The sequence below is a fragment of the Nematolebias whitei genome, chromosome 6, assembly GCF_014905685.2.
Source record: "Nematolebias whitei isolate Nwh7 chromosome 6, NemWhi1, whole genome shotgun sequence".
Classification (NCBI taxonomy): domain Eukaryota; kingdom Metazoa; phylum Chordata; class Actinopteri; order Cyprinodontiformes; family Rivulidae; genus Nematolebias; species Nematolebias whitei.
The window spans coordinates 22,034,135-22,044,432 of record NC_056503.1 but is presented as its reverse complement, the minus strand read 5'-3'; positions in this window follow the sequence as shown (position 1 = coordinate 22,044,432).

Below are 10,298 nucleotides of genomic sequence, written 5' to 3'. Positions count from 1 at the left end.
ACTGGGAGCAGCTGATTAACATCTCAAAAGCTCAAATAATACCTCAAAATTTGACCGGACTGGAAATGCATCAGTGAAGCATCTACAAGAAGGGACAGAGCAGACTGTACTTCTTGAGGAAGCTGAAGTCCTTCAACGTTTGCAGCAAGATGCTGCATATCTTCTTTAAGTCTGTTGTAGAGAGCTCTATCTCTTCTGCCATCATCTGCTGGGGCAGCAGCACCAGAGCAAGTGACTTAAAAAAGATCAACAAGCTGATAAAGAAGGCTGGCTCAGTTCTGGGGACTCCTCTTGAACCTTTGGAGTAGATTGTTCAAAGCAGGATTCTTCATAAAATGAAGAACATTATAGACAACCCTCAGCATCCTCTTCATCAGACTGTCATACAACAACAGAGTGTCTTCAGTCAGAGGCTTCTTCAGATCTGCTGTAAGACAGACGCTACAAGAGATCCCTCCTGCCCACAGCCATCAGCATCTAGAACAACTCTTTAATGAAACCAGGATGACGAGTTACAACAACATTTAATTTCCCTCTGGGATTAATAAAGTATTTTTGAATTTAATTGAATTTAATATAAACATCTGTTTTAACGAAGCATGCTACCCTAAGAAAACTACCTGGTAGGTAAAATAACACACATACAAATGCAAACTAAACGCTTTCCACAAACACCACTTTCAAGGATTCAAGGTTCAAGGTTCTTTGTCGTTCACATCACATGTGGCACATGAAATGTAACAACATTTTATACACAGGGTCCCAGTTACATCCAACAATATTAAAAAAAGATCATTTTCATTTTCATTTATCCTTTATTTATCCAGGTAGTCTCATTGAGTTAGGAGAACTCATTTTCAAGAGAGACCTGTTTAGGGAGCAGATGGTGGGGGTTAAGGGCCTTGCTCAGGGGCCCAGAATGAGGCGAATGAGGGTGGAGGCAGGTGTAGGTGTTTCACCTTTTCCACCCACATTTTGATGTTGACAATACCGGGAGTTGAACCTGCGAGTTTCTGGTCACAGGCCCATCTTCTAACCTCTGCGCCACCACTCCCCCAAAAATATAAAGTGTAAAACGAAACAGTAAATAAGGATCTAAGATATAAACTAAGATATACGCTAGTCACTAATAGTGCAAAACAATACACTGAACCACAGCAGCACGAACATGAGTCTGTGTGAGCAGATGAGTATGAATAAACACAGCAGCATGAAATAAATCAGCAGCATGAGATCAGCAGCATGGATAGTCAGCAGCACATATCACAATCAAGTGGCGTTACAGTGATTTTCTTTATTTTTTTTCTCAGTGATTATTCTGGTTAGAGATTCATGAGTCTAACAGCCTCAGGGTAGAAGCTGTTCCTCAGTCTAGTGGTTCTACACTTAATGCTCCTCAACCTCCTGCATGAGGGAAGCGGGGCAAAAAGTTTCTGTGCTGGGTGAGTGGGGTACTTCACGATGCAGGTGGACCTCTTCCTGCATCTGGAAGTGTCGATATCAGTGAAGGTGGGGAGGCTGACTCCTTTGTCTACAAATCATGGATCCACCATTTGTCCATTAATGGTGGCCACAGCAACTACAGTTTAGTTTATTTACTTTTAATGGAACCTTTAGACTTTTAAATTTCCCATGGGTTACAATGGGATTTTGGCTGAACAGGTAAGAAAACAGAGACCTCTGTAGAGCGATACGGGTCAGACACACACCACAGGTCACCAAACGTCAGATGTTACACATCTGAACAATTTTTACACAATTACACCTTCTGTAATTTTAGAACAGTTTCCAGGAAATGTTCAACAGATGTTTATGACACACAAAACTGAAAAATTTCATAAGAATGCTTTACAAACAAACTTTTCAAGCACATATAATAATAATAATAATAATAATAATAATAATAATAATAATAATAATAATAATAATAATAATAATAATACGTGCTATGTGTTGTCATCACTGTTTGTTCCCATACAATGACAAATCTCTGCATTTAACCCATCCCACATGGTATACACCCAGGTGGAGCAGTGGGCAGCTATGTAAGCACCGGGGTGGGGATGGTGGGGAATTAGGGATTAGGTGTCTTGCTCAGAGACACCACAACATGTGGGAATAGCTGGGGATTGAACCTGGGATTTTCTGGTCCCAGGTCGACTGCCCTGCCTCGACCCCACCTCGGGCCCAATAACAATGACATACCAAAAAGTAGGTATTTTACGTCTTCTTTCTGTGTTTCTCTCACCACTGGAAGTGTTTTTTCTTCTATCCTACTGAGTGCAGAGTCAACACTAAAACCTCCACTGACTTCCATTATATTTGATCTTAAAAACTTTGCTTTGAAACTGGAAGTTAAGGGTCTTTGTAACATAATATATTTCTAAACACTGTAGAAACATAAAATTGAGATGTGTGACCACCAAAGTCCTCTGCTGCTTACAGTGAAAGAGTTTTTAATACACGGTTTATAGTTTTCATAGGACAAGGGGAAGGTGGTTACCATGGTGACCACAATAAACCACTGCCAGCAGCTGCAACATTTCTTTGGATTTATTTTACATTATGTTTAAAGTAAAGGTGCACTTTTCTTGCGGTAAACTGGGCAGTAGCTGTTTTGGAAACATTCAAAGTTTCTTCAGCAACGTTTCAGTTCAGTTGTTGGTTTGTGTGTTTGTGGCATTTAACTGCACTGATTTTACAGACACGTCCACAGAGTTCACAGTCCTGTCCTTAACTATACACAAGTGAATATCTGTCAGCGACAGCCATGCTAGTTGTCCCAGTCGAAGCCAGTAGCCTCTCCTGAGCGTAAATATATACATGTATGGCAGACATTAATGTCTTTAATCACTTATCACACACATTTTTACAGCTTGTGTTACATTTTCTGTGAATAAAGATGGAATATATTTTGCTCAGTATTTATTTTGTTGCATTTTGTGCATGAAGCTGTTGTCTTTTTTTTTTTTTCTCCCCCCTGCAGGTCGATTGAAGTAATAATTGTTAAGTAATACTCCAAATTAACTAAGTCAAAGTATTTGCCGACAGAGCACAATGATAAATATGATAAATTATATAATACATGATATTTGATAAATCTACTGATAAACTGTCCTGATTCATAACTGAAAATCAGTAAAATAGCTGGAAACAAATCACTAAAAAACATTTTAAATTCTATTTAAAAATGTCCAAGTGGTTGAAAAACACAAAAAACAAAACCACACACAACAAGCAAAGTAAATAAAGAACAGCTCCGCCTAAAATAAATCACTGTGAAAAGCTGATTTGTGCTTAAATTAAGACCATAAAATAACTGAAGGGGTCGTTCGGGGTCCCCTACACTAAACGTCATGCACCCACTCCCCCCTCTGGACTCCTCTATGTGATGGAGACACAACGTGTGCCATCGAGGCCAGCAATAATTGTTGGTTAGTCTTATTTTTCTGGATAAAGACGATCTTCGTTTCTTACGTTCTGTAAGACTCAGACAATATGAGCAAACCGTAGAGACCGAGGAGCGAGGGGGGGGGGGGGGGGGGGTGGGCCACTTCTCTCACTTGGTGAGGCAGAATGGTTTGATAGTGGGGGGAGGTGAAGCTCAGGGGGTGCTGGGTGCTCTGATTAGTGTTTGTGCCCGCAGACGGTGTGGTTCTGTGTCATGTGCATGTGACTACACACACTGTACGCCTGCGGTACCAATTGTGCTGCTAATCTTCAGCAGCCCCATGAACGTGAAGGGAACAAGTGATCCCCACACTGCCAGCTGTCAGTAAAACCCCCTCCTTCATGGCACAGCGGCGCTGCCCCCAGGGCCATGGGTGAACACAAACACACTTAATGAGATTATATTCAAGAAAATCATTAATAAAACTTATTCAAATCCTCCCAGCATTGCAAAGACGACAAGCAGTAAAACAACAAAACTGGACTGTTTGATCCGTTTGTTCAGCAGAAGCAAGCCAGACCGTACGAGCAGAAAGTTATTAAAGGTTTAAAATGCTTCTTTAGGAATAAATGTGACAAGTCTGAGTGGAACAACACAGCACCTTTGTCTCTGAAAAGAAGCCCCGGACGCTTTAATTTGACAACGATGGTGTATAATTGAGGTGGACGTCTTCTGACTCAGTTTAAACCAAGGAGCACGTCAGCACCGATAAAGATAACAACCAAACACATGGCTCTTTGCCCCTGGAGGAAAGGACACAGCACATTTTAATACTTGACTTTTTCCTTTTAGATTTCACAATACGGCCTCAACGACCAGCCATCAGTAGTTAAACATCCGTATCTTGTTCATTTAAGAAGCATCTCACGCTCAGTTGTAACAAATACCTCCATAAAGTCTTTCAAGTGGCTCTCCTGTTTTTACAGCCTTCCAAAGCACATCGAGGTGAGTTCTGGTGCCCTGCACGGCGCTTTTATTCGGCTCCTCCTGAAACTGCTGAAACAAGTCACGATAAATTCACCAAAGCCAGCGGTTTGTGGGAGCTGAGCATCTAATTATCTGGTGCTGCTGGTCACCTCGAGCTGCTGTGATGCTCCTCGGGCAAACAACTGCTGTCCCAGGAGGGAGGAGAGCTGCTGGAGAGACGACGGAGAACCTCTGCCAGACTCTGTGCAGCGCAGTTTACTCTAATTCCTCTGCAGGACGTTAATGAGCCTCAACAGTGGCTGTTTTAATGGGCAGCCAGACAGAATTTAGGAGCCCTGTGGAGTGTAACCTGGTGAGGAGCAGCAGCACTGATGCAAGCCCAAACGCTTCTTCTTACTTGATCTTTCACTTTAATTTTACCCGAGCCGCACGATTCAAAAGACATGGACCAGATGCATTTTAACCTCATCCTCTGAATAAACCATTTATCAAATTTTTATTTTAATTCAACCTTTGTTTATACAGGTTAATCCCATTGATCCTCGGAGACTCATTTACAAGAGAGACCTGATTTTAACAGAGTGATGACAACAGTAGACAACAACGACAACAATAGACAGTCATAAAGGATGCGTACAAATTGAGATTAAAAAAAAAAATAATGAAAATAAAATGGTATTTAAAAGAAAATGTAACATAAAAACAGCTAGGATGTAAGGTGGTGTAGAAAACTAAAAACAGGAACATGTCTGCATTGATTACTGCCATGAACTTAACAGATGTTTGAAGCCACTTAGAGAGGTCAATGTCGAGAGCTTCAGATCTTTTTGTAAGATATTCCAGGAAACAGGAGCAGAGTAGGAGAAGGCCCTTCTGCCTAGTTCAGTTCTCACTGAGGGAACACTGCAGGTAATAATGTCCTGAGAGCACACGCTGTAATTAAACTGTTAGTCATCCGCTGAGACCCTCGGTCTTGTCTGCACAAAGTTGGACTAGTTTCCGGCCCAGTTCTGTACAGATGAGACGGGCCCAGCTGCTCTGAGTGAGCTTCCCATGGTCAACACCCGATAAGGAGTCATTTTTATTTTTCTGGCTTCCACCACTTAGATAGATCACACTTTCACCCATTTCTTTCATCATCAGAAACAGATAAGGCCTATGAGGTCGCACATAGTCACCCCACTGACACACTCTGATAGGCTGTGCTCCCGGAAGTGAAGGCGGAGCCAAGGGCCAATATAAGCTGGGACGTCCTGTTAGACGCGGCTTCCGCTTCTGCTGCCGGGCTAAGACGAGTTGAACGGATGCCTCAGAGCTGAGACTGTAACTTTCTCCTGCCTGACGTACATGAAATTGGTAAACGGAAATTATATCTCTTGATTTATTTGAGTTAGAGCGAGTTTACTCTCCATCTGGGAATAAAAGAACCAGACACCAGAAGTGGAGAGTCAGACCGGTTTCAGGTACGGACCCAGTCCAGATTCTCACAAAACCCATGACCACAAAATATAACCGATACAAAGTTACTAAATAAATTCAGTGTTCAGAAGCAAACATCAATGGCACCCCTTTTCGTTCCCTGATCTAATAATGATAATTCGTTATCCGAACGCCTGACTCTGGCCTCCCAAAGAAGTCCTTTACTCCCAACTTGGCAAAGGAAAATGCGCCTCAGACGGCCAAAAGAAGATATTTATTGATAACATCAAAACAAACAGAAAACTATAGAGCAAAAACCTGTGAAGAAGCAGGTCGTTCTGGAGAAACCTTCTGTGAGGAGGCTGATGGTATGATGCTGATCTCTGACATGCCTCAGAAGACAGGAGGGCACATCCACCAAACAGACCCATTCCAACCCAAACACCTCAAACACTGTACAGTATATGACCTGCGGGGCCAGGATTAGCCCCCATGCCCATCTGAAGACCCATAAGAACCAATAAGAAGAACATTTCGGCTCGTTCATGAGCGACTGCTGCCAAGAATGATTGGCGTGTGACGGTTCAGTGTGTACCTCAGTTTTGTGGCCACAGATTGGTAAAACATGAAAAATAAACAAGTGCCAAATGCTACACTTTAAGTTTTTCCACTTATAAACTAGAAATATCTCTCCTAAAAGTGAAGAAGAACAAACCACCATCGCTTTATCAGTGAAGTAGAATTTGTTAGTGGTCATTCAACTGGGATAAAAAGTCCTTTTGTTCTGTCTTCATTAAACTGAACTGTAAACGATGGTCTCATGATGATCGGTTGACGGGTTATTTGTATGATGTGAGGCCCAGATGTGAGTACACCCTGCTGACTGAGGCTGAATGTTCGATACCTGTATGTGGGTGCAGGTGGGCAGCTCCCTCCCACTGACAGCTTCACAAAGTGTTTTTGGATCATTCTGTTAGTGATGATACAAGTGGCCACATGGATCCACTCTGTGCAAATAAGTCCTGTCAACAAGTGTCTTCTTCGTGTCCTTAAAGACTGGGGTGAAAATCAGTAATCAGTTCTAAACAAAGCAATAAGAGCTAACAAAGATAAGAAGCAGTACCCCGATGTCCCCCGTTGCTGAGGGATTTAAACACTGAATGTTTCTAGTTTGGGAGATGAGTGTTTTTCTGGACTGGAATTGAAAAGTAAATGAAAGCACACCTTAATGTTTTTGGTGCAATATATTCAAATGGATAGGAGTTACACTGTGGGGAAGAACAGAGGGAGTTATTTTTTATTTTTATTATTCTGAGGTAGTGCTGAATGATGGATTCCATTGAGTGGAGAGAGCAATTTTATCCACCACCAGGAGCAATGGAGGAGCCAGGGGGAGGTCAGTGGTGGCCTTGACCACCATAGATCAATCTTCAGCCACTCCAATCATTTGAGGAAACTAAATTTTTAGACAATATAAAAACCAGAAAGCATAGATTCCTCAAGTGACAGGGGTGGCTGTTTTTCATATATATATATATATATATATATAGTGTATGGTGGTGGCCTTTCAACATTGACCTTTGATATGCCGAGATGAAGCCACTCAGCAAAATGAAAGTTGTCACTTCACTTATTTCTTAGGTTATCATGCTCACGACATACACAGACAGTTAATACTTTTAATTCCCCCTCTTCACTTTGTGACAGGGCCAATAAGGACCATTATGTTTCCTCTCCGTTCATCATTCTGGCTTAATCCTGTGAATCATGTAGGGGGTACACCTGCATCTACATCTGGACCTGCCATTCTGTGTTCATTTGTTCCTTCTTGCTGTTCCTCTCAAACCCAGTCGGTCACATGGCTGCTTGTCCTGAGCCTGGTTCTGCTGGAGGTCTCTTCCTGTTTAAAGGGAGCTTTTCCTTTCCACTGTCTCCTTTGTGCTTACTCAGGATGGGAGACAGCGATGAAGTGAAGATTCAACACAATCTGCTGCTTCCTTCCTTAGATATATAACTTTTACTAATTGGCTTTTGTATGTATGTGAATGTTTCTGTTCAGTGCCCTGAGACGACTTCTGCTGCCACTTGGTGCTTTATAAATAAACTGAACAGAATTGAACTTTCTTAAGAAATAGTTTGTTGGTGAATTGATTTTTTAAAATAATTTATTTCCGATATAAAAGTAGTTCTTTGAACGTCTACTTGCTGAAAATGAAGTAGACAAGTATTTTTCAAGTTTGTGAAATATTCACAGCAAACATTATATTTCTGTACACTTTTGACTCTGTTATAAACGTTGTCTTTGCTCTGCTGCAGCTGGAGGTGGACAGCTCCATGTTTGACTCTGCAGGGAGCGCCGTCACCTTCAGAGAACCCTGCTGCACACGTGAAGCGAGCTGTTTCCACCCGAAGTGGGGTTGCACAAGCTTGCGTCCATGGGTTCAGCGTGGGTAGACATGCTTCACATGTGGACCTCTGGTTCTAAACTTCCTCTACCTTCTGCCTCGCTGAGAGCTTTCAAAATGTTTGCTCAGGCCGACCCTGACGTCTTGTCAGGCTTCGTTTAGATGATTTCAACAAGCAGCTCAGCAGGAAAAGCTGCAGAGGATCTGAACCTGCATTTACTCATAATTACTGGTGTAGGATTTATAGACATGACAAGCTTTAAAGACTTTTTAAAAGCATTTTTAAAGCAGGTAAATGAAGGTGAAATGTGCAGCAGTAGATGGTGGTTTGCATCACTTTTAAATCTCCCATCATCAGCATAAAATCTTTATTTAATGTATTTAAACTGCTTTTTTTTGGGGGGGGGGGTGCATATTATTAGCCATCTTGCATGCCAATGTTTTGATCTGATGTGATCTGTTAGTGCTCAGGGCATGTGAACAGAACAACTCTCAGCTACCACCACATCAAATCTCATCTGAGTATCTGTAAAAATGACAGTTTTAGATGCTTTTGCATTTTTAAGAGGCAATCTCGAATGGGTTGACTCCAGAATAAATCAGTTGTAGATGCACAGCTAGTTATTACTTTTTATGAGATTCGTTCCAATCTGTCCAGTGGTTTATGAGATATTTTGCTAACAGACAGACAAACAGTCTCCCTCAGACAGGCAGTTGAAATATTGTCTTGTTTCCTGGGTGGTTAATGTGAGCAGTTCAACGTAAGTCAGACAGTTTGTTCTCTTAAACACTCAGCTCTGTAAAGAAAAATAAATCTACAGGTAAAGTTTATCTACAGAGTTTTATCTGTTTACAGTTTGTGAAAGACGTCTTCAACAAACCAAATGTAGCCCAGTCATGTTTGTGATTCTGGCCCGTTAACAGTCAGCCAGAACCTTGAACACGTGCTGAAATGACAAGCTGGCAGGTTCTAGAAACTAGATCTGGATTCTGCACGCTGACGCTGACGCAGAGAATAAATAGATGGTCAGAGAGGGCAGAGCTGTAAAGACGCCCGGGTGGGGAACAGCTGGGAACTTGCATGACCTTACTGCATGTGAGCAACGTGCACAGGCTCAGGAAAGACCTCTATGAAGATAAATTAGTCTCAAGAGTAGTCACACAGGCGTACAACAAGACAACAACCTAAAAGGAGAAGGCTGTTCTTCGTGTGGGAAATCTTCAAGGAAAATATACGTTATATTTAGGTTTGTCCACAAAAATAACCTACTCATTTTGAGAAGTTTATTTTAGTTCACACACACACAAAAAAAACACATTTCTATTTTTCCATAAGAAGAAAATTCTAATTTTATGGACTGTATGGCTAAAGCAAATATCTCAACATGTTTAGGGTATTTTTCTTGCAAAAAAGAAAAATATAAACATTTTTATGGAAATTAATATATTTTTCTTGGGGTTTCACACATGAAATTCCAGGAAAGGGTTGTTTATTTTAACTGTACAGTCCACAAAATGTACATTTCTGGAATCCAGTATTGTTAATGTAAGTGTCTGTGTTATATATAGGGGTTATGAGCTACTGGGAAAAGTTAGAAATATGTTTTTTCCCAATAAAGTAGTCCCTTGTTTATTGTAGGGGATCCGTACCCTGAAGCCCCGCGATAATTTATAAATCGCAAATAGTAGCACAAGCATTAAGTAGTAGTTTATTTTAGTATTTATAAATATATTAAGGTGTTTTAAACTGTTCCCACACTCTTGCAATATTCTAAACAATGTTTCTTAACTGTAAATGCTCTAAAAGAGCACAGAATGTCATGATTTCAGCTCTCTGCCTCGGCTGCTCTCTGCCACCAGCTGGCGCTCTCGGCCACGCCCACTTCTCGGCTGCAGAGCAGAGATCTGATGCTGCAGGAGGGAGCTTCTCCCTGCAAATGTGGGCTGCACACAGGTGCAGCAGGTGCAAATCATTAAAAATAATTTATTTTTAAATAAAAATTTCATGCCGATCATGCAGCTCATTCATCAATCAGCCAATTGTGTGTCATGTCCAATCTTTGAAAATCCACGACAGAACGAGTCCGCGAAAAACG